This window comes from Schistocerca cancellata, chromosome 9, assembly GCF_023864275.1.
Source record: "Schistocerca cancellata isolate TAMUIC-IGC-003103 chromosome 9, iqSchCanc2.1, whole genome shotgun sequence".
Classification (NCBI taxonomy): Eukaryota; Metazoa; Arthropoda; class Insecta; order Orthoptera; family Acrididae; genus Schistocerca; species Schistocerca cancellata.
In genome coordinates this window covers 357,399,289-357,425,802 of record NC_064634.1, presented here as the reverse complement: position 1 = coordinate 357,425,802, position 26,514 = coordinate 357,399,289, and the positions used below count along the sequence as shown (strand labels likewise).

Genomic DNA, 26,514 nt, shown 5'->3' with positions numbered 1-26,514 from the left:
AGTCTTTTCTGTGTGGAAGTATAGCTGTTGCTTTAAATTAAAAATGCCACTGCCAGTGACAAAGAATACACAGCCGTGTGTGTGTGTGTGTGTGTGTGTGTGTGTGTGTGTGTGAGAGAGAGAGAGAGAGAGAGAGAGAGAGAGAGAGAGAGAGAGAGAGAGAGTCAGTTGGGACATACACTTTCATATACAGCAATTACTAGATAATGGTTCGTTCATTACTCACGACTGGACGGACTACGTCAAAATTACACACGTACGTTAATACTGGTACATAAAAGCTGTTAACCGTTTTTCATATAACCTATATGTGTGTAGAAATTTGTTCACAGTGAAGTCATACATAACAAACAATAACAATATTATTTTGTCCAGTCATTGCTGAAAAATTCTCCAATAGAGTATAATGGGTGTTTCAAATCCTGGGCAATATTCCTTCTGAATAATCCTGGTGGCAGAAGTTGCACTTCTCGAGCCAGTGTGTTATACATTGCTAGAGCAACCATTGCTTGCTAAGCTATTCTGTGTGCCAGACAGTCGACAGCTTGGTATTTTAATGTTCCTCTTGTGTGTTTCTTGCCTCAAGCTGATTAGACGTAAACACACATACTGACTGAAAATTGTCATTATTATTCCTGATCGGATGAATATAGGCTTGCAGTGCTCCCGTGTTTTGCTTGAAGTGATGATCCTGACAGCTTTTTTGTAGCATTAACATGTTCTTGCAACCAGAAGAGTGGCCTCATAACAGCAGGTCATCTTTATTATTGTGGCCATTAAAATGGCGCATAATACACTGTCATAAGGTACTGGTCGGTTAATACACCCTTTAGTCTCCTGGAAAGGCGTATTACATGGGAGAGCTTGGAGCACACATATACTGTGTGCTCGTTCATTGATAGTTTGCTGTCAGTTGTGGAACCCAATACTTTGACAGCCTCCATGTAATCCTGGTATTCAGTGTTGCCCAGGCAGCAAATCAGATCTTTTTTCTTCATTCATTTCTATTTAATTGTTGAACCACTCTCTGATGTTTTCAAAGAACACATTTGTTGCTTGTAGAGCTTGCGCAGTAGTTTTTCTATCGGCAAAAAAGTTGGTGTTATTTGCAAACTGCAACCTGTGCTTGTTACAGCCTATATCACTGACATAAATAAGAAGCTGGAGAAGTTCTGTGATGGGTTCCAGCACCACATCATTCTCCAGTTTTCGTTATTGGGAGATTGCTCTATGGCCGATACTACCTCCCTTCGATTTTCAAGGTAAGACGGAAGAGTTGCCAGAACAGTACCTCAAATACACTACTTTAGCTTATTAAGTAGTATCTTGTGCGAGATACAGTTGAATGCCTTGCTGAGGTCACAGTGTGTCAGTGCCACATTTCCTCTGTTCTCAGCCCATTGCCTTATCTTCATAATTAAGTCCAGTGTTGCTGTAATTATTGATTTTCCTTTTCGAAAACCACGTTGTCTGTCCTGGAAGAGTTTATTGCCTTCAAAACAACTTAGTATTGGGTGTTCTATCATAAATCCTACAACTTTAGCTGAAATCGGGATTATTGAAACAGGTCTAAAACTGGGCGCTTCACAAGGGTCACAATTTTTGTGGACTGGTATTGTCCATGCCAGTTTCAGGAATTCTGGGGAGAGTAAACATTTGTTGGATACAATGGCTACTGCTGGAGCAAGCTGCAAAATAATTGTCTTCAGGGCTGTGTAGGACATGCCGCACTGTCCGAATGTTAATATGAAATTCAGTATTTTTACAATGTTCTTATAGTGCACTTATTCTAATTTTTAATAGTGCAAAAATTTACATTTTTATATGAGTTGTAGAATGTAAGCCTTAGTCTGGAATCTAACTTAGTGTTTTTCACTGTCCTAACAAAATAATTATTGAAGATATTATGACTTCATTAATTTAAGGCAGAGGATGACCTTAGTATGGAAGATTTATATGAAGAGTTTTGCATCTGTAAAATTGATTTACAATGTATTTGTGGATGTGAACGAAGTCAGTTAGCAAAATGGACTGTTGTTTTAATGAAACATGGCACAGCAAACCTTAAAGTGTTCAAAAGTTTGTGTCCTTCATTTTTTATTTATTTTTAGTGCTCTTGATTTGGCCAATTTTTATTTGCTCAACATGAAACAGTGGACAAATAAAAGAAACACATGTTCAGCTTCTCTGATTAAGAGAGAACTTATGATTAGTATGATTAGTATTATTAATAATATGCCTTGGCAGCCAGTGACCATTTTCTAATTTACTGTAGCACATTGTAAATATTGCACTAAAATTATGCCATTTCTCTTCGAATGTTCGCCTGACTGGATGATGGGAAAACGTAAGACACTATCCAAAGATTTGGAAGTAAACTGTGAGAGATTTTTGAGCAATAATGGATGTAGTGGTGTCGAGGTACAGTAGTTAAGTGCACCAGACTGGCAATTCATTGGTTTGGGTTTCATTCTCGCAGCTGCCACCATTTTTCTTCATTTTATTTTATCCTTCGCAATTAATTATAAAATTAAAATATATTTAAACATATTTTACATATATAAAATTAATAAATTCAATTTAGCCACGATTACTAACGATGTAACTCAGATAACTGTAGGTCGAAGTAAAAAGACCGAATATACCAGGAATTTTAGTATGAAAGAGTGTGAAAATAGCTGGGTCTGTGATGTTCACAATGCACTTCTTTTGCTTTCCATGTTTGTTGTTAGGAACATTGATATGTAGACTACAAGGGGAGTGAAACATCTAGGACATATTAATGCATTAATAAAAAATAATGGAAATAATAAACATACAAACAGTGTACTTGATCTTAGTGCATTAGGTAAAGCTAATATAAAAAAATAGTATTCATGCATTTATTTTTGTCATATTGTAGCACACAGGTAAAATATTGTTCAAGATGCCACTGATCATGTCTCGCAAGGAATTGTATAATGTGCTGAAAAATGACTTTACACTCATGATAGCAGCTAAATCTGACTTGAAATGCATTTTTAAAATTTTGGCTGTCAACTTATGGAAGAAAACAAACATTTTAAGGTTAAATTTCACATGTTGTTTTCTTAAATTATTCTAATTAATGATGTAAAACCTGTAAGTTTATTGTTGAGTGTCTAACCTTCACATTTTCTGATGTAGTGTAGGCATCTGAAAGTTGATTTTTTTTCATGATCTAACCAAATGACATGGTACATATAAAACTACCCCCTCAAAATAAGTGGTAGCATTATGTGGGAGAGAATAAAGGCAAAAAAAGCACTGAAGATGTCACAGAAAATGCTAGAATATTTTTGGGTAAAGCGTAAATAAACATTGTGTCTTGCATAAGACGGAATTTCTTTCTAATTCTTCTTGGCAAGCAGTGAAAGCATCAATAGCTGAAGCATCCAAAAGATGATTATACATGATTGCTTATTTTTATACCGAAATGATCCTACACTGAATTTTAATTTTTCTACTTGTGTACAGTCTGTCTTCTCCAATACTTGCAACGTAGATTTTTATTCGCCGTTGTCAGTATCAGTAACACTCTGCTGTAAATGTGGCCGTCGTGTCCATTTTATTGAAAACAAGCCCTCTATGTAAGTATAAATGATGTAGGGACAAATGAAAACATTATTTCTAGTTCTGTTACAACCACCATCTCATACTATGATACAGACAGTTACGCCACTTATCCACAATTCGGAATAAAGTAACTACATTAGGACGTTGTCTTAGCGTGCACGAAACTGTTGGAATATTTATTCTTTTGGCACGTGTATACTGCGTCATCAAAGCAGCACCGCCAAAAGGATTTCGGTAATCAAAGGCGAACGCAAAATGCTAACAGTACGATCAATGTACACGAAGGCATCATTGGAAAGTTCGAGGTGTGCTAAGGGTGCTGTGCGGTGGACACTGTTCGGGTGACGCTTACTGGCGTTTCTAAGGAGAAAGCGGAACTCGAAATAACTTACCGAAAAAAGAATGGAGGCATTTCTTATTGCACGTTAAAGAAAAATAAAATTTCAGCTTACTACGGAATGTCAAATGCTAATAGGAAGATATTTTCAATTAATTCAGGGCGCCCGGCTAGCTCAGTCGGTAGAGCATGAGACTCTTAATCTCAGGGTCGTGGGTTCGAGCCCCACGTTGGGCGTAAAATTTTTAACATCGCTTTGGAATTTCTACAGTTTTTCCTTAGAAAATTCGATATAGTATGCAACAAATGTATTTGACTTGGTGATGTGTTCCACCGCGTTATGCAAACCTCTGTTACTTTATTTTACTTTTCGCAAACATATTTCAGCAATTTCTTTGCAGTCATCAGTGGGATATTTTTATGTTCTCGCCTGAAAAGTAGTGTGATACTGCTACATTTCAATTTCAGCCTAATGTTTTTTTTATATACATATGAAGGAGTAGTGACTAGGCATCAGTTTTCCATAGATTTACATACCTAGTTAACTGCCCATGTCAACTGGCTGATACACGGAGTATTGCATGTTTTCATTGTGGAGAAGGTAAGGCATAGAACACAGGCGTGGATGACAAAAATTTATACAGTTTTGCACATACCTCAAATAACACTAATAAGGTGTATTTATGTTGGTAGACGCGTAACTACCATAGACTAGGGGTGGCTATATTTTCTACGTAAAAAAAGGAATACTTCTGAAAAGTAGAAATGAGAAAACGGGACATTACGTTCAAAGAAAATATACTTCATATATGCCAGCACTGCTTGAAAGAGACAAATGAAAACTAACGTTCATACGCGGAAATAGCTATTTATTTTAACATACTTAAAAACATACGTATCATGACGCTGAATCATATTCTAATACATTATTTTTCCAAGAATTCTGCCAGAATTTGAAATACTAAGGAAAAAGTAAACAATATCGTAGATATCAAATACCTGCTGAACATGGACTTCTGGATCCTGAACCAAGAACATCACTATTAACTTTTTACTTATCAGAAGACCTACCGTCTTGCAAGAATTTTGGATAGCGTAATAGCAGGTTGTACAATTCATTGCACGTAACGTATTGAAAATGAGTTAACAGTTGAAATCGCGTCAGTAATTTCGGTAGTAAAACGATTTTTTCATCAGTCCAAAGGGAGTTAACGACTGAAAACACTTCTTCAGCAACAGCATTTGTGTCTGCTATCCAGCAAGAGAAAAAGTATTATATATTTATACATGAAATGCCTACTTTTTAAGTTTGTGGAATACATCAGTCATCTCGTATCAGTATCTACATTAACTTTTCCCCTTTCTTCAAGTTTCTACGAACAACTTTGTTCACATCTCCTAATTCATCAAATAATTCATCTTCATTGATCTGAATCTTTGAACCTGAATCTACTGTCTTAAGAATTTTCTGTTATTTTTAAAAACCTCACTCCAAGATGCAAGTTTTTCAGTGTCATCCAGTGAAATGATTTTAGAATATTATATAGAGAAACACACTTTTCTAAATAGCTTAAAAAACTATAATAAAATACATTTGTAATAGTTTCATATTTGAATGAGTGAAAATACCTTCATTTTCTAAGTTAATTATCTTTGAAGAAATAACTTACTATGTTTCCTGTTAATTTTTTTATTTAAGCAACTATTTCCTGTACTGATTCAGTAGTAGAAATTTTGGTTCTTCCCAATTTTTGGATTGAATTTGAGAACATTTTCAATTGGTTTTGTGTGAAATGAAGACAAAGAAGTGAATGATTTGTCAAAAATACTGTTTTGGCAATGTAGGAGACCTATCCTGAGAGATGAAATAAGACTTTAGAGGGGCATACATTCCAATAATTTTTGTAACCTCTGGCAACAATAACAACCATCTGGTTTTAACACTACCTAGAAACTGAACAAAAAGCACTACCTAGAACCTGCTTATATTCAGTAGCAAAAAAATCACAAAATGATTTCAGTTCTTACACATGCACAGTATAAAAATGAAAATATTGTAGTAGTTTATTTGCTACAGTTTATGCATCGGTAGGCAGAATGTCTGCACTCTTTTGTACAGTCGTGTGTACGACCAATGCTTTGAATGTTCATTTGGAGCACACTGTTAAATTTGTAACAAACTTTGAAATGTTGTTTGTCCCAGCCCCCTTGTACCCACCAAAATTAGAGATACGGCTATCTGCACAAAACGCAACGATCTTGTCAATTAAATTCTTAAGATGCCCACGAGGTACTAGCTAATAGTTCTGCTGGTTGTCCACCAATGTTCTGGAAAAAAGATTATTTTGCACTGAATACCTTTGGTAGAAGTGATATATCTTACTATAATCGGGACTAATTTTAAGCTTTTGTGATTTGCATCAACCATGACAGACACGTACTTAGCGTCTTTAAGTTCTTATTATTCTTCATGCATTACATATGGCGATAAAACATTCACTAAAATCGACTCGCCCTTTGTCTTGAAAGATGTGAATTTCTTTTCAAAAAGTACTTTGTAGATAAATGCTGTGCAATCCATTGAACGGAATGAGTAGTTGTTTTGCAGTGTGAAAGGCAAACAGCCTTTCTTCAGCAGCGATGCATTTATCCTGCTCAGTTTGCAGTCGATTCGTTCTTACGAGGGAAGCTACACTACTGGAAGTTCTCGCGGAAGCTGCCAACTCTTGCTTCTTAAACGTGCTGTGTTTTATCGGCACATCCTCCATGTTCAGTGGAGAAAACTGAACGATGTAAAGAACATTCTACGTTCGTAGATGTTACCTTCTGCTTCCAGAAAGGAAACTCTTTAGTTTTGGAGAAAGTGTATTTTCTTTTCCCCGTATTAACACGGACGTATGTCGCGAATAAAGCGTATAATAAACAATAGAATGCAGTGGCGGAAACTCGCCGTGTCATAATTGTTAAAAACTTTTAATTCTTATAGGTTCTTTTCGGTAGAATTCGGGAGACTGAACCGCTTGCTGTTACTGCCAATCTGAGAGATCTTAACAATGTGTATTCATTATTATAGATAAGCGCGACTTTTGAATTTTAACACCCTAGAACGGGCATTCACACAACCTTGTTAATTCTGTGCATCTCTACAAAAAAAATAAAAAAAAAATAAAAAAAAATCAGTACGAAGTCGTTGCCAGAGTTGCCAGCACTGAGGCTCATTGACTGAGTAAAATATCGGAATGTCTTCTCTCCGTACCTCTACTGTCAACGTGTATTTTCGCTCCCCTCTCTCGTTACGCTGAAGGACGAAGAAAACTTTATGCCTAAAACATGACAGCTAGGAAAATATTGCGTTCCGTTGAACATTCAAGTTAGGCCTGGATCTACGTACGAAAGTATGGAAAATGTATGGGACGAAGCTGGCGCATACAACAAATAACCCATAACCGAGGCAGAACTAAATGAAAACGTTACAATTATTGACAAGTAAGAGCCTACGGAAAAACGTCCAGTCAAAAATTGTCGGAACAACGGGATACGTAAGGAAAAAAGGGACAGTCCCGATAAAAATGGGGCACCTGGTAAGTCCACCACAGACGTTCTTACAGACTGTCATCAACAAAACAAAACAAAGGTCTCTGTTTCTGTATTATTTCAGATCGAAATCCAAGTTATTTATATTGTTACTTGCGAGTTTTGCTTCTTCTAGCCTTTATTCCTCTTATTTACGACGTGTTGAGGTACCTATTTTATTTTTAACGGAAACGTTTAAAATTAACTACATATGTAAGCCAATGCAAAGCTGATGCCTAAACATCAATCCTTCATATGCATATAAAAAATTTCCGGTACAACTGTTTAATCAAAACCTGTATTTTAAGCCTAATTTTCGCCATAACAAAACCCATGCAGTATTTCTTGTATCAGCTGGGTGAACATGGACACTTAACTGTGTATGTGAACCAATGCAAAATTGGTGCCTAATTATCACATATTTTACAAGAGGTCAATTTCAGTAGCTACAGTGTAATATTTATTTGCTTGTGTCTAGCTACTCCTGCACAACAAGCTTGTCCGTTTCGACTTACAGCGCAATATGCAGGTGAACCTGTGGTTGTTGTAAATAATGAAACTTATTTACATCTTACTTATCAACAATAACGTATTTTTGTAGATTACATTTCTACTTATGTTTAGGTGAAGTTGAGGATTATATGACATCCAGTGGCCAATTTTGAGCTTTGTGTTGTGAAATACTGTTATATTCACGTGGCTTATTTTATTTTATTTTATTTTTTTTTTCGCGATAGTGATGTTTCAGATATTTGACAGTTGGGTTCCTTTGGTGCTACATGTGTACAGATTATTTCACTTCGGGTGTCAGGGATGGTGCGTTTGTTGCATAGATATTATAGGGTTAATTTTGTGTGTGTGTAATCTGTTATTTCATATGTTATCCTTTCTAGTGACAGAAAATTTCAATAAAATTTTCTAAATAGGGCTTGTGTTTCAGGTCAGTTTGTTCAGTGAGTGAGTCTTCGGGAAATTTTTCGTGAGAGTGTGTATTTCCAATTTTTTCAAAACATTCATACCAAGTCCTTTATTTTTATTATTTATTTACCAGATGTAGACGTATGAAACCGGAATGCCCCTATAGATTGTGCTAACCGTCAGTGTAGTGCCCGTGAGACCGCATCTGCAGCGCCATTTGCGTTCTGTAACGCCTGATGATGAATGTCAACACACAGTAACCCGAGTTCCATACATCGGTATGTTTCAAACCAGTAAACATGTCCAGCGGACAAGACAGCAGCTCTCAAAAAACAGTTTTAACAAATAACCTTATTAAGCAGCAAGATCTAGGATTTCTGGACGAAATCAGTGACCACGAACTGGACGATAACAGACAGTTAACTGTACCAAATTAATTTAGGGTAATGTCTCATATGCAGCTGCTATTAATTATAAAACACCTTTCATACACTGAAACGAATTATAGGTTTCCTCGTAAGTGACAAACAACTAATTTTAAAAGAGGGGGCGCAGACAAGACAGCAGGCTTCAAAGAAACAGGTATAGCAAATAAACGTATTGCAGTGTGATTGATCACGCTTGAAGGTAACACAAAACCCACCGAAGGTGAAAGACGAGAAGGAGAGTAGAGTGGCAGTTCACTTAACGTCGGCAGGACGGGGTCGTTCTTCCGCTCCTTAGGACGTCAAGAGACCGGGCTGCCTCCGCTGGCGTCGAAATGATCAAACCAACTCCAAGTAGTTGTCGGCTCCAAACCACGCTAGGATGGCCTCTAATAGAAACCACTTGGTGGGACAGACAGCTATCGCATGTGAACCAGACTCTCCACCTCCACCAGGCTTGACAGTTGGGCCCCACACCGTCAAAAGCGTCGAGCCACTCGCACTTCCAAAACAAACTCCTGTTCTTCAAATGGTCAAATGGCTCTGAGCACTATGGGACTCAACATCTGAGGTCATCAGTACCCTAGAACTGAGAACTACTCGAACCTACTAACCTAACGACATCACACACACCATGGCCGAGGCAGGATTCGGACCTGCGACCGTAGCGGTCGCGCGAGTCCAGACTGAAGCGCCTAGAACCGCTCGGCCACACCGGCCGGCATGTCCTGTTCCTCACCGACCTTTCTGATCTCGAAGCCTTCACGGATTGCGCTTTTATCGTTAACGAGGACGCCACTCGCGAGGTCCATAGCTAAGAGGCAAAGACGTTCCTAGAGGGAGGAAATCGATTGAATATTGAGCCCACAAGGCTCAGTAATAATATTTCACAACAGAAAGCTCACAGTTGACCCCTGGATACCATATGATCCTCAGCTCCACCTTGACGTATGTAGAAATGTAATCTATAAATATACGTTCTTGATCGTAAGAAAGATGTAAATTTAATTATTCACAGCACCGACTGGTGCACTTGAAAATGGCATAGTAAGCCAAAACAGGCAAGCTTGTTCTGCAGAAATATCTAAGAGACAGGCGAATAAATATTACATTGCAGCTACTGGAATTGACGTAATGTAAAATGTCATATTTCGACGTAGTTCATTGTGCAGGCCCTACTGACAAAAAACTATCACTCACTCATATATATATATGAAAAAATGGAGGTTGAAATTCAAATGTAACTGTATTATTATAATCTTCAGACAGTAAATTAAAAATCCCCCACTGATGATAGCATAGAAAATATGTTTGGGAAAAGTAAAACAAGTTTCTTGTATAAGGCGAAATATCTCACCAATTTTTCTCAGCAAGCACGCACAGGAAGAAGAGCATCAACAGTCAACAGATGATTAAATGGAATTGAAATAGGAGAGACATTTTGTTCGGAATAATCCACGGATCGGTTTGCCACTTAGTGCAGCTAACAGAAGAGTGACAAGAGGAAGGCTACCAGGACCGTGGTGATGCTGCTGTAAACAGCAATAAGACTTTTACATCTCCTTTGGCTATTGATCGTGGTATTTACTCCATCGTATGAAGTCGCTAGTTCTCTGTGCTCATTTCCGTACAGCAGGGTGTGGGTGGTAAATCAATGCATCTACTAACGAAAATGTGCATGTCGTTTTTCCTCGGGCTGTTTCCCCGTCAGGTATGGCAGCTTCCATCAAAATATCTACTACTACTACTACTAATAATAATAATCACGACTGACGCGGGAAGTATAATTGAGGGTGCGTACGTTTCCAACTTAAAAGACGTATAAAATCCGCACTTTCCTAGGAGATAGAACAGCAGTTTCCTGACTTCATTCTAGTTGGTTTATAAGCAGTTCGAGTGGTAGATGTACACCGATGATACCTTTGCAGTGTGGTAAAGCTCAATCACTTCCAAGGACCCGTGAACAGTATGGAAGGAAGTAGTTTTATGATTTTAAAGTTTGTCGCCATAGTGATCGGAGTAAAAAAGTTGCAGGGTGGTTGTATGTCAGATGGACATATATGTACTGCTTTAGAGTGTTAAGAGCGTTGTATTTCGCGTAACTAATACTTCAAAACCACATCAGTTTAACAACATAGTGTTGTTAGGTGCAGAACTGTGCCCTTGGGAGTGCATGTGTGTATGCTCTACGATCATATCTGTGTTGCCGGTACCTCCCTGGAACTGGCTCAGGCAGTAGAATAATAGTCCAGAATTGATATCGCAGTTGACCTACATAAAATATTTCAAGCTCCATCCGTCTGGAGCTCCATCGTGCATAAGTCACAGGTTTGTTCTTAACCATCTGTTATATCACATCATCATTCTCATGACTACTATACACCGTTGAGTTACAGACTCAAGATCATTCGGTTCTTTCACAAGATGTGGAATGTAGTGGATATAGTATCCTCCTACTTCTGGTCAATTGCAAATTAAATCGGAACAGTGTTGCCGAAAGTCCTGGTCAAGGATAATGCGGGGGGATCTTATTCTATAAATGCAAGAATACTCTGTAACTCCTGTCAACATAGGGAGACATCGTAATTGTAAATTCTGCTCTATGATCAATGTGCTAGAAACATGTAGATAACCTAACTGCATCGGCATGGGACACTGTGTGGTGTACTTCGGTGTAGATGACTCAGTGGACGTACTGTCATCTATCTGCACTCACAGTCTAGTATACGATACTCACCATTTAGTGGAGGGGTGATTTAGTGACGGTACAGAAATTGGAATGCATTCTCCTGCGTCATTGGCTGGCATTGAAATTATGAAAAAACTGGTAAAATTGCAAAAATTGACCATGCTCTCAACTGCAGTGCTTATTACAGTACGTTGTCCCATATCGACGGGTTTTCCATCCCATCCTTGTATTGATGTGCTGTTATTTACTTATAATGATTGATTGACACCACTTGTTTGTGATGGATAGAGTGTCGGCAGAACACTGGACATCTGATACTTGTCACTATGGGCATGGGGGTAAATGTAGAGGTCATCACCTTCAGACTGCTGTTGGAGACATTCCTCAGTGCTGCAGTCTCACCCTATATCCGTATGCTGTAATGCTTGCCACTTCTTTTTTTTTTTTTTCGCGAATAAGGTAACAGTACCTCTATTTATTTCTACTATGCTGTGTGTGTTGTGAACAGCACCTTCTGTGGATCAACCACCCTCCGCTATCCTGTCAGATTGAAAGATGAGATTAAACATATAGGTCATCACCTTCGGACAGCTGTTTGGAAACGCTTCACAATGCCGCAAACTCTTCCAGTTTCCATATGTTGTGATGGCTTCCACATTTTTGTCAATGAGAAACATCACCTCCGTGTTTTATTTCTACCACCCTGTGTGTTGTGGGAGCAGCATAGCTTACACCATGCAATGGCCAGCTTTCTGTGAGAGCCAGTGAATCGAAACTTGTTTAAGTCAGTTTAGCACTTGACACAGATCTCAAAGTCACGACAGAAAAACAAAATTTATGGCTGTAGTCATACATTGCTTGGATGTGTTACAGCAGAAAAACAATGTTATCAGACTGCTTGTGAAATAACAACACAGGAACCCTCTCTTGTGATTGATAGTCTGTGGGCAACAAAACTTTACACAGGTTTGTGCAAGCGACTTCGATCACTGGCCACCTGCTGCAGTGAACCAGTACATGTATATGTAATATGACCAATGTCAACACTCAGATGGTATTTGTCTTTCGATGTATCGGAAGAGAGAGAGGCGGTAAAATGTCATAGGCGGTTCTATTACAGGGAGTGATATGACTGGTTAAAGTTTGGATGCAGATAGTTAGTAGTTTTTTTCTTTACCTGCTCTGTATGTGTCAAAATAACGATGAGAAGTGCTATCGAACGTAATAAATAACTGCATGGATGTTGATGTGTATTGGTATTTCATACGTCTGAAATAAATGTAATGCCCTCACGCATGACAGTTTGTAATGTGAACATGTGAAATGCTCTCAAACTCTACCGATTTTGCTCATAAAACTAAGAGAAATCGACTGTATATAAATTTCGTGGAATCATGACTGTTTTTATTCTTATGATCACAATCACATGTTTAAAAAATGTTTTACCACAAGTCCTGTGTTATTTCATACTCGACAGCCTTCAATTTTAGTAGACACCACTTGAATAATAGCTTGTTGTAGAACCTAGAAACGAAAAGTTTTTCCCTACATATCAGTATATTGCATAAAACAGGCTGTTCTGTGATGACCAAATCGCTTGTGAAGCTACAGCACAAGAATCTGCTATTGCAAATGATGGTCCGGTTGAGGCGAATCATGGAGCAAATGTGCGAATTGTTAGCATGCAGACAATATTTGTTTTTGATGTACTGGTGGAATCTTACGGAGTTCTCTACTAAGTGACTGTAGGAAGTTCTGCTACAACCCATGTTGTCACGACTTGTTTTTTACGTTTCTTAAACATGAACATAATACAGCATCGAATTGGTAATACGGGACCTGCCATAGTGTACCAAAACAGCGACGACCTCTTGAATTATAGCTTGTTGCTGCTGAATGTACAATGATATTTCTTTTCCGACCTATGAGCAGGTAGTTTTATTTATTTATGGCTGGGGCCACCCCGTCGGGCAGACCGTTCGCCGGGTGCCGGTCTTTCAATTTCACGCCACTTTGGCGACCTGCAGTCGATGAGGATGATAGGCTGATGACAGCACAACACCCAGTCCCTGGACGGAGAAAATTAGCCTACCCAGCCAGGGATCGAACCCAGGAAGATTGACAATCCGTCACGCTGACCATTCAACTACCGGGGACGGACTGAGCAGGTAGTGTGAAAAGGTTGTATTCTGTAATGTTATTTCGTGTGTCAGAAATGTTTTTAATACACACGTGCATGGCAATTTATTTACAGACACCAATCAGAATGCCAGGTACCGTCTCAAACCATGTAATTTTGTCCATCAAACTGAAAGAAATTGCTTAAGATAGATGTTACGTTAGACTAATTTTTTTCTTAGGGGTTTAATAAATTCTCGTTTTTTCTTTACTCTGGTGGAAGTTTCGAGATGACAAGGACATTCTGCAGTGATCGATTGTTTTCGCAGCAACATACTGGAAGTTTCTTTGATTTTATGCAGGGTGTACATGCATAGGAGATGTGAGATAAGTTGATAAATCTTCAGACGCGTCGCTATAGAGCTCTGACCTTTGCAGTTTGGTCATCAGTAAACAGGAGCAGTGCCGTAGTTTTTTTTTTTTTCACATCATTGGATGCCACAGAATAACAGGATGCAAGGGGAGGGAGAAAGATGCGAACTGTGTATCCTGCAGGTCGAACGTAAAAGAATGACTGTCATTCTGTGTTGGTAATTAGTTCGTGTGAAAAGAATGTAATGTCTTTGTTCACCACAGTTCATAATTTGAACACTAGGAATGCTCTCAAACTGTACATATTTTCCACAGACAGCTAAAAGATAAAGGACTGCGCCTATTTTTGTGGAAACAAGACTTTATTATTCTCATCATGAATGTGTTATGTTAATAGATGCTCGCTTATATGAGGTGCATTGACGGTTAATATAACTGTTATACTGAAGTGATTTCTCTCTCAGAATTCTCGGCGCCAACAGAAGCACTCGATCATGGCAGGGGCAGTGCGGCACAACTGCAGTTTTAGACAAACAGCACGCGGTCAGTATAGCCGTCATTTTTCCCGCTTGGTTCTGCCTACCGTTGACAGCCCCCAGCCGCGTGCTTCGCCGCGGAGACAGCATATCCCACTGCGTCTGGTCGAAGACTGCTTGCTGGGGCGGCTTGGGGAGCAGCATGCAGAAGCAGTAGCAGCTGCCCATTTCCCCAACCATCGGACATTAGAAAAAGTTTTGGAGAATTGTCTAGAATTTCGTTGTTGTTACGGGGGGGGGGGGGGGGGTCTGTTCGAGAAATACGTTCAACAGCTTATTGGAAGTGTCCTCTTCTTGAGTCTTTTGTCCATCTGTGACTGATTTCTGCAGACTGGAGACGGTACATCACTAACACCAGATGGATCTCTTTGTGGACCACAGTGTAAAGATAGAACTAGTCTGTATCCCTACCTGTGGTGAGGAGAGGGTGGGATCAGGGACGGTAAGGGGGGAGGTAAGACTGGCTCTAAGCTGGTTAGTTTGTGACTAGATATCGATGCGAACACAGATGCATCTGTATCCCCTCTCTCCTTGTGCGATGTTTTGGGGTCGGTTTTTGTGGTAGTTGTGTTATTACGATAATTTTTCTCAATTCACGTGTTGCATTATGACTCGTTGTTTACGAGTGCTGGCTTTATTTCACGACAATTTCAATGAGTAATTAGGAGCGATATTTGTAATCAGTTACCTACTTAGGACCGATCTTTACTTCAGTTTCCCAACCAAAGTACACTAACCTAACTTTCCTCTTCTGCATGTGGAAAGTTTCCCAATTTTGGGGGGTGCACTTGGGCTTTCCACCCAAAACTCCGTTTCGACTCCCGGAAAGGTGACTGTCATTTTGAATTTCCCGCAAATTCCCGCGCGGTGGCACATCAGCAAAGCCTTGGGACAAATTCCCGCTATTTTTGAAACTTACAGCATTTTTTAAATTTACCGCCAAAATTCGAAATTTCTGTGAATAGAGCAGATGGGGGAGGGGACCCACAAGCCGGTTGGCGAAAACCCATGATGTCCTCTAGGGTTGGCCGGCCGCTGTGGCAGAGCAGTTCTAGGCGCTTCAGTCCGGAACCGCGCTGCTGCTACGTTCGCGGGTTGGAATCCTGCCTCGGGTATGGATGTGTGTGATGTTCTTAGGTTATTTAGGTTTGAATAGTTCTAAGTCTAGGGCACTGATGACCTCAGATGTTAAGTCCCATAGTGCTTAGAGCCATTAGAACCATTTGATCATCTGGGGTTGGGGTGAAGGTAATGAATTCATCCATTTAATTGGTCTGCATATTAATTTGATATCACTTGTGTCATAGTACTGCCATCAGCCCACTACTCGTATGAATATCTGCGATGCTATGGTTTTCCGCTGAAAGAAAATTACATCTCTCTGCCTGGAACGAGCTTCTGTTGCAGACGCCGTTTGGAAAGCTATGTACAGTCCAGTAACCTACTGGAACTTCATGAAACTATAGGTGCTGAAGGGTTGAACTAGTTCTCAGTTTTCTCCGTGAGAGTAGTTTGTATTCTCAGTTATAAGGTTGTAATCTATCTCTGAAGTCGGGCTGGGGTAGCTGGGGATAGGCGTCTCCTGCTAGTTGGGGGACACCGATCTTACCTACTGCACTTTACCATGCTACTCTTTCATTCCTCGTTTTACTCTATTTCGATCCTTTTCTACTTGTCGCATGCAGAGCGCTGGGGCCGCCCAAGTGCTGACTTCGCCATCTGCTTCGTCTTAATTTTATTACTGATGGTGCAAAAGATGCCCATTACGTTTTTAGTCTTCTCGCTTTTACTGTTATGAATCTCCCGACTAGATCAGAAAACATTCTCAGTGGATGTCTGTGCTTTTGGATATACCACCACGGAATTACGACCTCTTTGTTCCCAATCAACCAAACAACCAACCAATTAAGGGCTTTCCAGGCGAAGCTGAGCACTTCCTTCCGTCACTCTAATAAAGTTTCCCAAAAAAATTAACGCATACGGTCGGTTTTCCCCTCCGACAGAAAGAAAAGCAAATGTTACCATCTTCTCCCATTTATGCTTCTCGATCTTCTCATTTCTCAGTTATTCACATCACATTCTTTTTTACTGTATTCGTTAACTGTTTATTCTCTGTCTCTCCTATCAACTCTATCGGCAGTCTCGATCTCCACCAGTACAAACAGAATTCCCTCAATCCAAAATCTTCGTCTTCTTCTCTTGAGACTTCATAGATACCTTGATCTTCAACTTCTTTTATGTGTCTTGTCTCATCTAAATACCTTAAATTTGCTGGATGGATTTTTCTTTGAAAACGACTTTATTCTGCCTGCAAGCGTCAGTCGAGACAAGTCAAGCTGAGGAGATGTTACGCAATTAAATATAGGCGTGTGAAAGCGACGCAGACAACACTTTCCAAGTGTCCCACGTCACGTGACCAAGAGCCAGTACACCTCCACACAGCAGTGGCGCAATGGAAGCGTGCTGGGCCCATAACCCAACAGTGGTACCGAGTGACAAACAACCATAGGGCACTCGGAGTGGAACTACAACAGTGCCCATTGAAAATGGCAGCACAAAACTGGCGCAGCGTCTTGAACACAACGAGAGGGCTCGTGAGGACACACGCGAACCGGAGCCTGACGCTGAGCCAAAGAGTGCAGTTGGTAAACGAAACGATCCTGTCGAAATACTATGTGCTCCGACAGAAATTGCGCGAGCGATAGGAGGCGCGGCGTACTACCTGCTGTGGAGGCGGGAAATCTTCAAGGTCTCCCAGGCGACGGGTTTCCTATCGAGGGATGAAGGCGGACTCGGACTGACGGACGTAAAAACAAAATGCGCGGCACTGCTCCTACGCCGTGCGATGAAAATGGAGCACCAGAAAAACAGCAGCATAACGTCCAGCCTGACCAACGAATACAAGCCGGCATCTGAAGAGGCTCCTGTAGACGCTACCCACATTCCATTCAAGTTGCGGCACATAAAACAAATGGCAATCGACAAGAGTTACATCACCGCGGTTGTTGCCAACCCACAACAAAGAACGGCGAGGAAGATATACAGCGCTCTGAGGGGGAAGGCAAGCAAGACCAAAATAGAGACGAGACTTCCAGATCACGACTGGCCACAGGTCTGGAAGAACATCTCGGAACGGATACTTCTGAGCACGCCAGGGACACGTGGTATAAAATCATCCACCAAACAGTGCCGACAAATGAAAAACTAGCACGCATAAAAATGCGGGAATCCCCAAACTGCGAACTCTGCAACCAGACCGATACCATCGAGCATCGTTTTGGTTGCAGAGAGAGCGGGGAAATATGGGCGACAGCGAGAAGAATGATCGCCCACATCAACAGAACCGACTAGAGGGCGATACATGTCACAGTTGTCACTGTCCCGGACGCGAAGCCTTTCCCCAACGCAAAACGCCTGGCCACAATGTGGATCATCGCCATGACGGCACACGCCATCGTCAGCAAACGGCAGACCGACAAGGCGCAGTTCCTCACGGGCCTGTGGGAGGAACACAGGAGGGCCAAACAACGTTCCAATACCTCGAGACCTTCCAGAACTTCCAGCAGGTCCCGCTGGACGCCGCCTTCCGAGACGCCTTCAACACGACGTGACCGACGCCCTCCCACAACACCCACACCCCGGTCGCTGAGGACGTCGCCCACCGATCCTTCCAAAGCCCCGATGTCAAGTGTGGTGCAGCGCGGAAAGCGTTTGCGAAAATGTGCGCAAAGTGAAAGTGTGTACGTGTAGCAGTGCCAAAGTGAGAGTGACGTGTGCCAATTATAGCCATACAGTGTCCAGTGGCCAATAGCCAAATAAAGCAGGCAAAAAGGAAATGATCAGTCATTAATTTAGTGCAAAGGATAGAAAGAAGTGTTCCAAAATAACATCGAAATGTCAAACGGTGTATTTCATGTAATTAATTTGCTCTCTCTCTCTCTCTCTCTCTCTCTCTCTCTCCATTCAAGGTACTTTTTTTCCTCTTTTCGTTACTCATTTTTTGTTGTTGTTTTTGTTTGCTGTGTTTATTCCTGTATATATTTCGGCTCCTCATGTTGCGTTCACCCTCACTCAGTACATTAATAACCTGCTGCATTCATTAATTTATTCACATAGATGTTCTGGTCTATATTCCCCTTTCGCCTTTGGCAAACATATAGCAAACTTGCCAAAGTAGGTGCATTTCTAATACTATAGAGGAAAATTAAAAAAAAATCAAAGCAACGCAAGTTTGTAATTAAAAAAAAGATACATAAACAATTGACAGGAAAAATTTATCTGAAGGACACTCAGAGAATAAGTGTTGTAACTCAACGAAAATACTACTAAAAGAACCATCAGAACAGAAAACGAGAAAATGAACATGACCGCTCGATAATCAAGCACACCATTTCATGTAAAGATATGTAATTGTTAAAAATTGTAAATAAAAGTTTATATACGTTACAAAAAAAAGAGGTCCGTGGATCGAAACCACGCTCTGCTAAAATTATTTCTTTTCCTCATTGTGTCGAGATCGATTATTACGCCTAGAGCGTCGGCTGGGGGGCATTGATTCAGCGTCAACAGCAAACCCCGTAATTCTGAAGTGTAGCATTTCTTTTTTAAGATTTTGCAGCAAGTACACTCCTTGATCGCAAAGTTAATGTTCTTCCGCACCACACGCGCAACACTCGAGCAGGTTTGTGAGATAAAAATCGCGTCTCCCCGGCGGGGAATCGAACCCCGGTCTCCCGCGTGACAGGCGGGGATACTAACCACTATACTACCGAGGATGCGTTACAGGCAGCTGCCTGTGTGGGAGACACTTGTTGCAAGTAGCCGTAAACGTTCTACACTAAGTTCGGAGAGTGATAGTGCAGTAATGATAAATCGTATATGCCTCCCCGGCGAGGAATCGAATCCCGGTCTCCCGCGTGACAGGCGGGGATACTAACCACTATACTACCGAGGAAGACGTAGCTAGCGAATAGAATGCACATTAATCTTACTCAAATAGCTGATACATCTCAAACCTAGCCTCCTGATGCTGTCAGAGACAGCTGCTACGAAAAAAAGTATGCCCCAGGTGAGGCTCGAACTCACAACCCCGGCATTGCTCACGGCTACTGCCTTATAAGTACCGTGCGCTAACCAATTGCGCCACTGGGGCTACATCACAGTGCTCTCAGTTAGCGGTATTCACTTAGCTGCAAACCAGTGGTGGCCACTTCGAAGTGAAGTAACCCAGCAGGCGGGAAATTTCACATCCTGCTGTATCCGAAGTAATTGCGTATAGTAGCAGATTCGGGTCTCTTTTTTTTTTTGCAGATCTGAATGTAAGAAATGAATTCAGTTTCAGTACCAGATAACTCTTTTAAAGCTGTCGCAATCAAGTATTATTCGTTCTCCTTGATACTCGTTGCTACGCCAACCAGCAGCGATCTCTTCTCAACGAACTTTTAATGTGTTACTGGTCGATATTTAATTGGTTTAGTAAATATTAATAGACAGTCTCGTTCACTGCTTCACCGAAATTAAGTAAATCGTGTCCATTAAATTAACTTCAAAAGTAACTAACACACTCGCAGGCGTAATTTGAGTTAACCAGAGATGTTGCAGCCCGACCTTTCGTTGACAATTGCTGCTGTGAAAAGCAAAGTTATTAATTCCCCAGAGTTTAAAAAATAAACGTGTTTGCTCGTCAGACAGAAGCACAATCTTTTTATCGCACTTAAACGCATAACCAAAATGTCAATTTAGTAAGAAGTCAAATGTAAGCCGACTTCCCAAAAACGGGTTAACGTTTATTGCATGTCACTGCCCCCATTTTATCTTTAAAGTTGCCTGCCACAAACTGAGTGGTCTCTAGGTAGCGGAGTATTCTACCGTCAAAGATATGCATGCATATTTTCCTTCACTCAAATTTAAGCTTGAATTGTATTTCCATTTGTCAGAATTTCACCCGATAGGATCTATTCAAAGTTCTTTATAAATCACAGTACCGATACTGGCGGTTTTTCGATAAACGCTTTTTCATCCAGTTTTATTGACGTAATAAATACAACCTGAGCGTCTACACAATACACATTTCATGTACACTGAGGTGACAAAATTCGTGGCATAGCGATATGCACATATACAGATGTCGGTAACCAAACTTCAGGTAGTAACTCTCACTACGGACATGCAGTGGCCGACGGCCGTCACTTAACGACCGGGAGCAGCGGTGTTTGCGTAGAGTTGTCAGTGCTGACAGACAACGAACACTGCGTGAACTAAGCGCAGAAATCAACGTGGGACGTACGACGAACGTATCCGTTAAGGCAGTGCGTCGAAATTTGGGGTTAATGGGCTGCGGCAGCAGTCGACCGACGCGAGTGCCTTTGCTAACACCACGACATCGATTTGGTGACCGATGGATTAGTAGAGGCGGACCAATTCCATGGCATCCACGCTCTCCTGACCTCAGCCCTCTTGACTTTCATTTATGGGGGCATTTGCAAGCTCTTGTCTACGCAAACCCGGTACCAAATGTAGAGACTCCTCATGCTCGTATTGTGGACGGCTGTGATAAGCCATTCTCCAGGGCTGCATCAGCGCATCAGGGATTCCATGCGACGGAGGGTGCATCCATGTATCTTCGCTAACGGAGGACATTTTCAACGTTTCCTATAACAAAGTGTTTGAAGTCACGCTGGTACGTTCTGTTGCTGTGTGTTTCCATTCCATGATTAATGTGATTTGAAGAGAAGTAATAAAATGAGCTCTAACGTGGAAAGTAAGCGTTTCCGGACACACGTCCACATAACATACGAGGTGCATTCAAGTTCTAAGGCCTCCGATTATTTTTCTCCGGTCTGGAAAGAGATAGAAACATGCGCATTGTTTTAAAATGAGGCCGCGTTCATTGTCAATACGTCCTAGAGATGGCAGCACCATACGGCAGATGGAATTTTACCGCCAGCGGCGAAAATTAGAACTGTTTTAAATACTTAAAATGGCGACGTTTTCCTCACTTGAACAGCGTGCAATCATTCGTTTTCTGAATTTGCGTGGTGTGAAACCAATTGAAATTCATCGACAGTTGAAGGAGACATGTGGTGATGGAGTTATGGATGTGTCGAAAGTGCGTTCGTGGGTGCGGCAGTTTAATGAAGGCAGAACATCGTGTGACAACAAACCGAAACAACCTCTGGCTCGCACAAGCCGGTCTGACGACATGATCGGGAAAGTGGAGAGAATTGTTTTGGGGGATCGCCGAATGACTGTTGAACAGATCGCCTCCAGAGTTGGCATTTCTGCGGGTTCTGTGCACACAATCCTGCATGACGACCTGAAAATGCGAAAAGTGTATCCAGGTGGGTGCCACGAATGCTGACGGACGACCACATGGCTGCCCGTGTGGCATGTTGCCAAGCAATGTTGACGCGCAACGACAGCATGAATGGGACTTTCTTTTCGTCGGTTGTGACAATGGATGAGACGTGGATGCCATTTTTCAATCTAGAAACAAAGCGCCAGTCAGCTCAATGGAAGCATACAGATTCACCGCCACCAAAAAAATTTCGGGTAACCGCCAGTGCTGAAAAAATGGTGTCCATGTTCTGGGACAGCGAGGGCGTAATCCTTACCCATAGCGTTCCAAAGGGCACTACGGTAACAGGTGCATCCTACGAAAATGTTTTGAAGAACAAATTCCTTCCTGCACTGCAACAAAAACGTCCGGGAAGGGCTGCGCGTGTGCTGTTTCACCAAGCCAACGCACCCGCACATCGAACTAACGTTACGCAACAGTTTCTTCATGATAACAACTTTGAAGTGATTCCTCATGCTCCCTACTCACCTGACCTGGCTCCTAGTGACTTATGGCTTTTTCCAACAATGAAAGACACTCTCTGTGGCTGCACATTCACCAGCCGTGCTGCTATTGCCTCAGCGATTTTCCAGTGGTCAAAACAGACTCCTAAAGAAGCCTTCGCCGCTGCCATGGAATCATGGCGTCAGCGTTGTGAAAAATGTGTACGTCTGCAGGGCGATTACGTCGAGAAGTAACGCCAGTTTCATCGATTTCGTGTGAGTAGTTAATTAGAAAAAAAATCGGAGGCCTTAGAACTTGAATGCACCTCGTATTTTCTTTCTCTGTGTGTGAGAAATGTTTCCTGAAAGTTTGGCCGTACCGTTTTGTAACACAATGTATAAACAGCCTCATCTCAGCGTTTATGGACTGCTCGTTTCTATAGATGTTACAGGACACTGCCTTGGGATAGGCCATTCTTTTGCCTCCAGCGGCTGTGCCTCCCCTAGCGTAAAAAAAAAGTTTATTTTGGAGGAGACATTCCACTGCTTTTATCACTCGAAAGTTTTAAATTAAGGAGCAACCATCGGTGGTTGACAGTATCATAGGCACCTGAGAGATCTATGAAATAGACTACAGTTACCTGTTTCCGTTCGAAGCCGTCTTCTGTGTGTTGGGCGAGGTTGAGTATTTGGCCCCAACATTACTTACTAGGCATAAATCCTGGTTGTTCTGATATGATTTTGGTCTCTATTGCGCCAGAAATACCTAGTATATTGTTGTAAGTAGATCTATGAAAGTGAAATGCTGTGTCAAAACTATTTCTTGGAATTTGTGATTTTCATTAATTTTTTGTTAAATATATAATGTGCAACTTGTTTTTTTTCCTTCTCTTTTGTATCAGTAATTTGAAAACTATTAGATCTTAGTTCGTTACCCAGCAAATAGATAAACATGGAACTGGCAGACACGGCAGTCCCGCAGTACGACAGCCGTTCTCTGCAGTGACAAGCCACGGCGACGCACAACCACTTGGCGTGGCTTGTGGGAGCACGCAGACGTGTGTAGAGCCGCCGGCAAAATTTGATGCACCTTGCCCCTTCTGTCCCCAGCTCGGTAAACCTCGTGAATCATGCGATGTCTCACTCCTCACCCAGCGTTTTGTAAGCTCAGAGTAAAGTTCACCGCGCTTCTGGAAACTAGAACCACGATTCCCGCTATTACTCATCCAGCCTGAAGCAATGAGACTGATTTAGACAGCAGAGGTTGGGAGGTTATCGACTGCTAAAGAAGATCGTCACGTAAGCAAAGCGTAGACAGACGCCTTGCCCAGTCTGTTCTATGGCAGCGTGGCTGAGGAGGTTATCTTGTTAGAGGCAGGCGGTCACGGAAAGAAGCGCGCTACACTAATAACTAATCCTTAATTGATAAGGAGTAGATAGTTGCGTTTTTAAGTGGACGAAATAAACTTTACTTACAATACTTACTGTAACAACTAACAGTCAGTCTTTTCTGAACAGAGTTGGAATTAAAGGTACATAATTAACAATTATTAACCAGATTTATGAAGTATTGTGGGTGAAAGTATATCACATTCGTTGCAAGTTGTAAGGTAGTCGATTGTACACTCCTGGAAATGGAAAAAAGAACACATTGACACCGGTGTGTCAGACCCACCATACTTGCTCCGGACACTGCAAGAGACCTGTACAAGCAATGATCACACGCACGGCACAGCGGACACACCAGGAACCGCGGTGTTGGCCGTTGAATGGCGCTAGCTGCGCAACATTTGTGCACCGCCGCCGTCAGTGTCAGCCAGTTTGCCGTGGCATACGGAGCTCCATCGCAGTCTTTAACACTGGTAGCATGCCGCGACAGCGTGGACGTGAACGTATGTGCAGTTGACGGACTTTGAGCGAGGGCGTATAGTGGGCACGCGGGAGGCCGGGTGGACGTACCGCCGAATTGCTCAACACGTGGGGCGTGAGGTCTCCACAGTAAATCGATGTTGTCGCCGGTGGTCGGCGGAAGGTGCATGTGCCCGTCGACCTGGGACCGGACCGCAGCGACGCACGGATGCACGCCAAGACCGTAGGATCCTACGCAGTGCCGTAGGGGACCGCACCGCCACTTCCCAGCAAATTAGGGACACTGTTGCTCCTGGGGTATCGGCGAGGACCATTCGCAACCGTCTCCATGAAGCTGCGCTACGGTCCCGCACACCGTTAGGCCGTCTTCCGCTCACGCCCCAACATCGTGCAGCCCGCCTCCAGTGGTGTCGCGACAGGCGTGAATGGAGGGACGAATGGAGACGTGTCGTCTTCAGCGATGAGAGTCGCTTCTGCCTTGGTGCCAATGATGGTCGTATGCGTGTTTGGCGCCGTGCAGGTGAGCGCCACAATCAGGACTGCATACGACCGAGGCACACAGGGCAACACCCGGCATAATGGTGTGGGGAGCGATCTCCTACACTGGCCGTACACCACTGGTGATCGTCGAGGGGACACTGAATAGTGCACGGTACATCCAAACCGTCATCGAACCCATCGTTCTACCATTCCTAGACCGGCAAGGGAACTTGCTGTTCCAACAGGACAATGCACGTCCGCATGTATCCTGTGCCACCCAACGTGCTCTAGAAGGTGTAAGTCAACTACCCTGGCCAGCAAGATCTCCGGATCTGTCCCCCATTGAGCATGTTTGGGACTGTATGAAGCGTCGTCTCACGCGGTCTGCACGTCCAGCATGAACGCTGGTCCAACTGAGGCGCCAGGTGGAAATGGCATGGCAAGCCGTTCCACAGGTCTTCATCCAGCATCTCTACGATCGTCTCCATGGGAGAATAGCAGCCTGCATTGCTGCGAAAGGTGGATATACACTGTACTAGTGCCGACATTGTGCATGCTCTGTTGCCTGTGTCTATGTGCCTGTGGTTCTGTCAGTGTGATCATGTGATGTATCTGACCCCAGGAATGTGTCAATAAAGTTTCCCCTTCCTGGGACAATGAATTCACGGTGTTCTTATTTCAATTTCCAGGAGTGTATATCCTGCACTTCTCCATTCTCATACTGTAATATGTTTAATTGGAAATGATAGCAATGAAGTATTCTTCATTCAACAGCATCTGCTAATTTTCTACGACTTTCTTGAAGTGAACTTCGAGTTAAGAACAAGTCATATTAATCTGATGTAGTTTAGGCGGACTTACTTCATGAACAATCTACTATCAATTAATAACAACAATTTGCTTTATTCCCATTATCTTCTCCCAACCATGGTCCTAGCGTGGACTGTGAGGCTTCGTTATTTCGTTAATACGGTCTTTTCAAGAATTTTATGGTCTCCTACGAATCCTTCAGCTCAGCGGTTTTTATTCCATTTTGTTCAAATTTTAATTAAAATTACTTCAGTCACCTACATTTTTGTAATTTTGATCTGAAGCACTGCTTAACATCCATGATTAATATATTGAACTAGATGCAGAGTTGCACATTCCGCTAACACACGGCATTTCTGTTGTGAACACACACTCCGTTTCAGTTTAAAAACTGTAGACCGTAGCAGGGTGCAATGCCCAACTGAAAATAAAAAAGAGTGCTGTGGTTCTTGCGTTGTGTTAAAACAGTGGTTACCAATTTGGGTGCAAAATGAAATTTTCTAAAGCGTAAAAACGAAACAAATGGCTAGTTATTATTTTTAAGAGCTCATTATTACTGTCAGTATTGTGTAAGACTGTCATACTGATTACGTAATCCAGCAATATCTACATTTAAAAAAAAAATACTAGCATTAATGCATGGCACAAAGTTTTATTAGAGTTTAGAGCTTGTGAAACGAATGTATTAATATCGTCTTTCTCACATAGTCCACGCATACTTCCTACTTTATACCATGCATATGTGACAGTAAGATTGAGACATGTATATTACAAATAAATATCCCAAAAAAATGCCTTGTCCTGGTTGTAAGTCGTTCCCACAGTGGACTAGATATTGCTTCGTTATTCAGTTCACAACAAATAAATGAATAGTTTGACAACACCACACTGCAGTAACTATGTAATACCTATTACACTGCTGTAGCGCCTACACGCTACTCGCTTCCCACGCCCGGGTTCCCGGGTTCGATTCCCGGCGGGGTCAGGGATTTTCTCTGCCTCGTGATGGCTGGG

The 26,514-nt window shown here is 41.9% G+C and overlaps 3 non-coding genes across 3 annotated transcripts; 1 reads left to right on the top strand and 2 right to left on the bottom strand.

Annotated features, from left to right (window-relative positions):
• Window positions 1-4,095: 4,095 nt before the first annotated feature.
• On the top strand, window positions 4,096-4,168 carry Trnak-cuu (transfer RNA lysine (anticodon CUU)). The gene has a single exon. It is a non-coding gene; the product is annotated as a tRNA-Lys (tRNA).
• Window positions 4,169-19,265: 15,097 nt separating this feature from the next.
• Window positions 19,266-19,337, bottom strand: Trnad-guc (transfer RNA aspartic acid (anticodon GUC)). The gene has a single exon. It is a non-coding gene; the product is annotated as a tRNA-Asp (tRNA).
• Window positions 19,338-19,622: 285 nt separating this feature from the next.
• Trnai-uau (transfer RNA isoleucine (anticodon UAU)) lies at window positions 19,623-19,714 on the bottom strand. The gene is given in 2 exon segments: window positions 19,623-19,658; window positions 19,677-19,714. It is a non-coding gene; the product is annotated as a tRNA-Ile (tRNA).
• Between the last annotated feature and the right edge of the window lie 6,800 nt (window positions 19,715-26,514).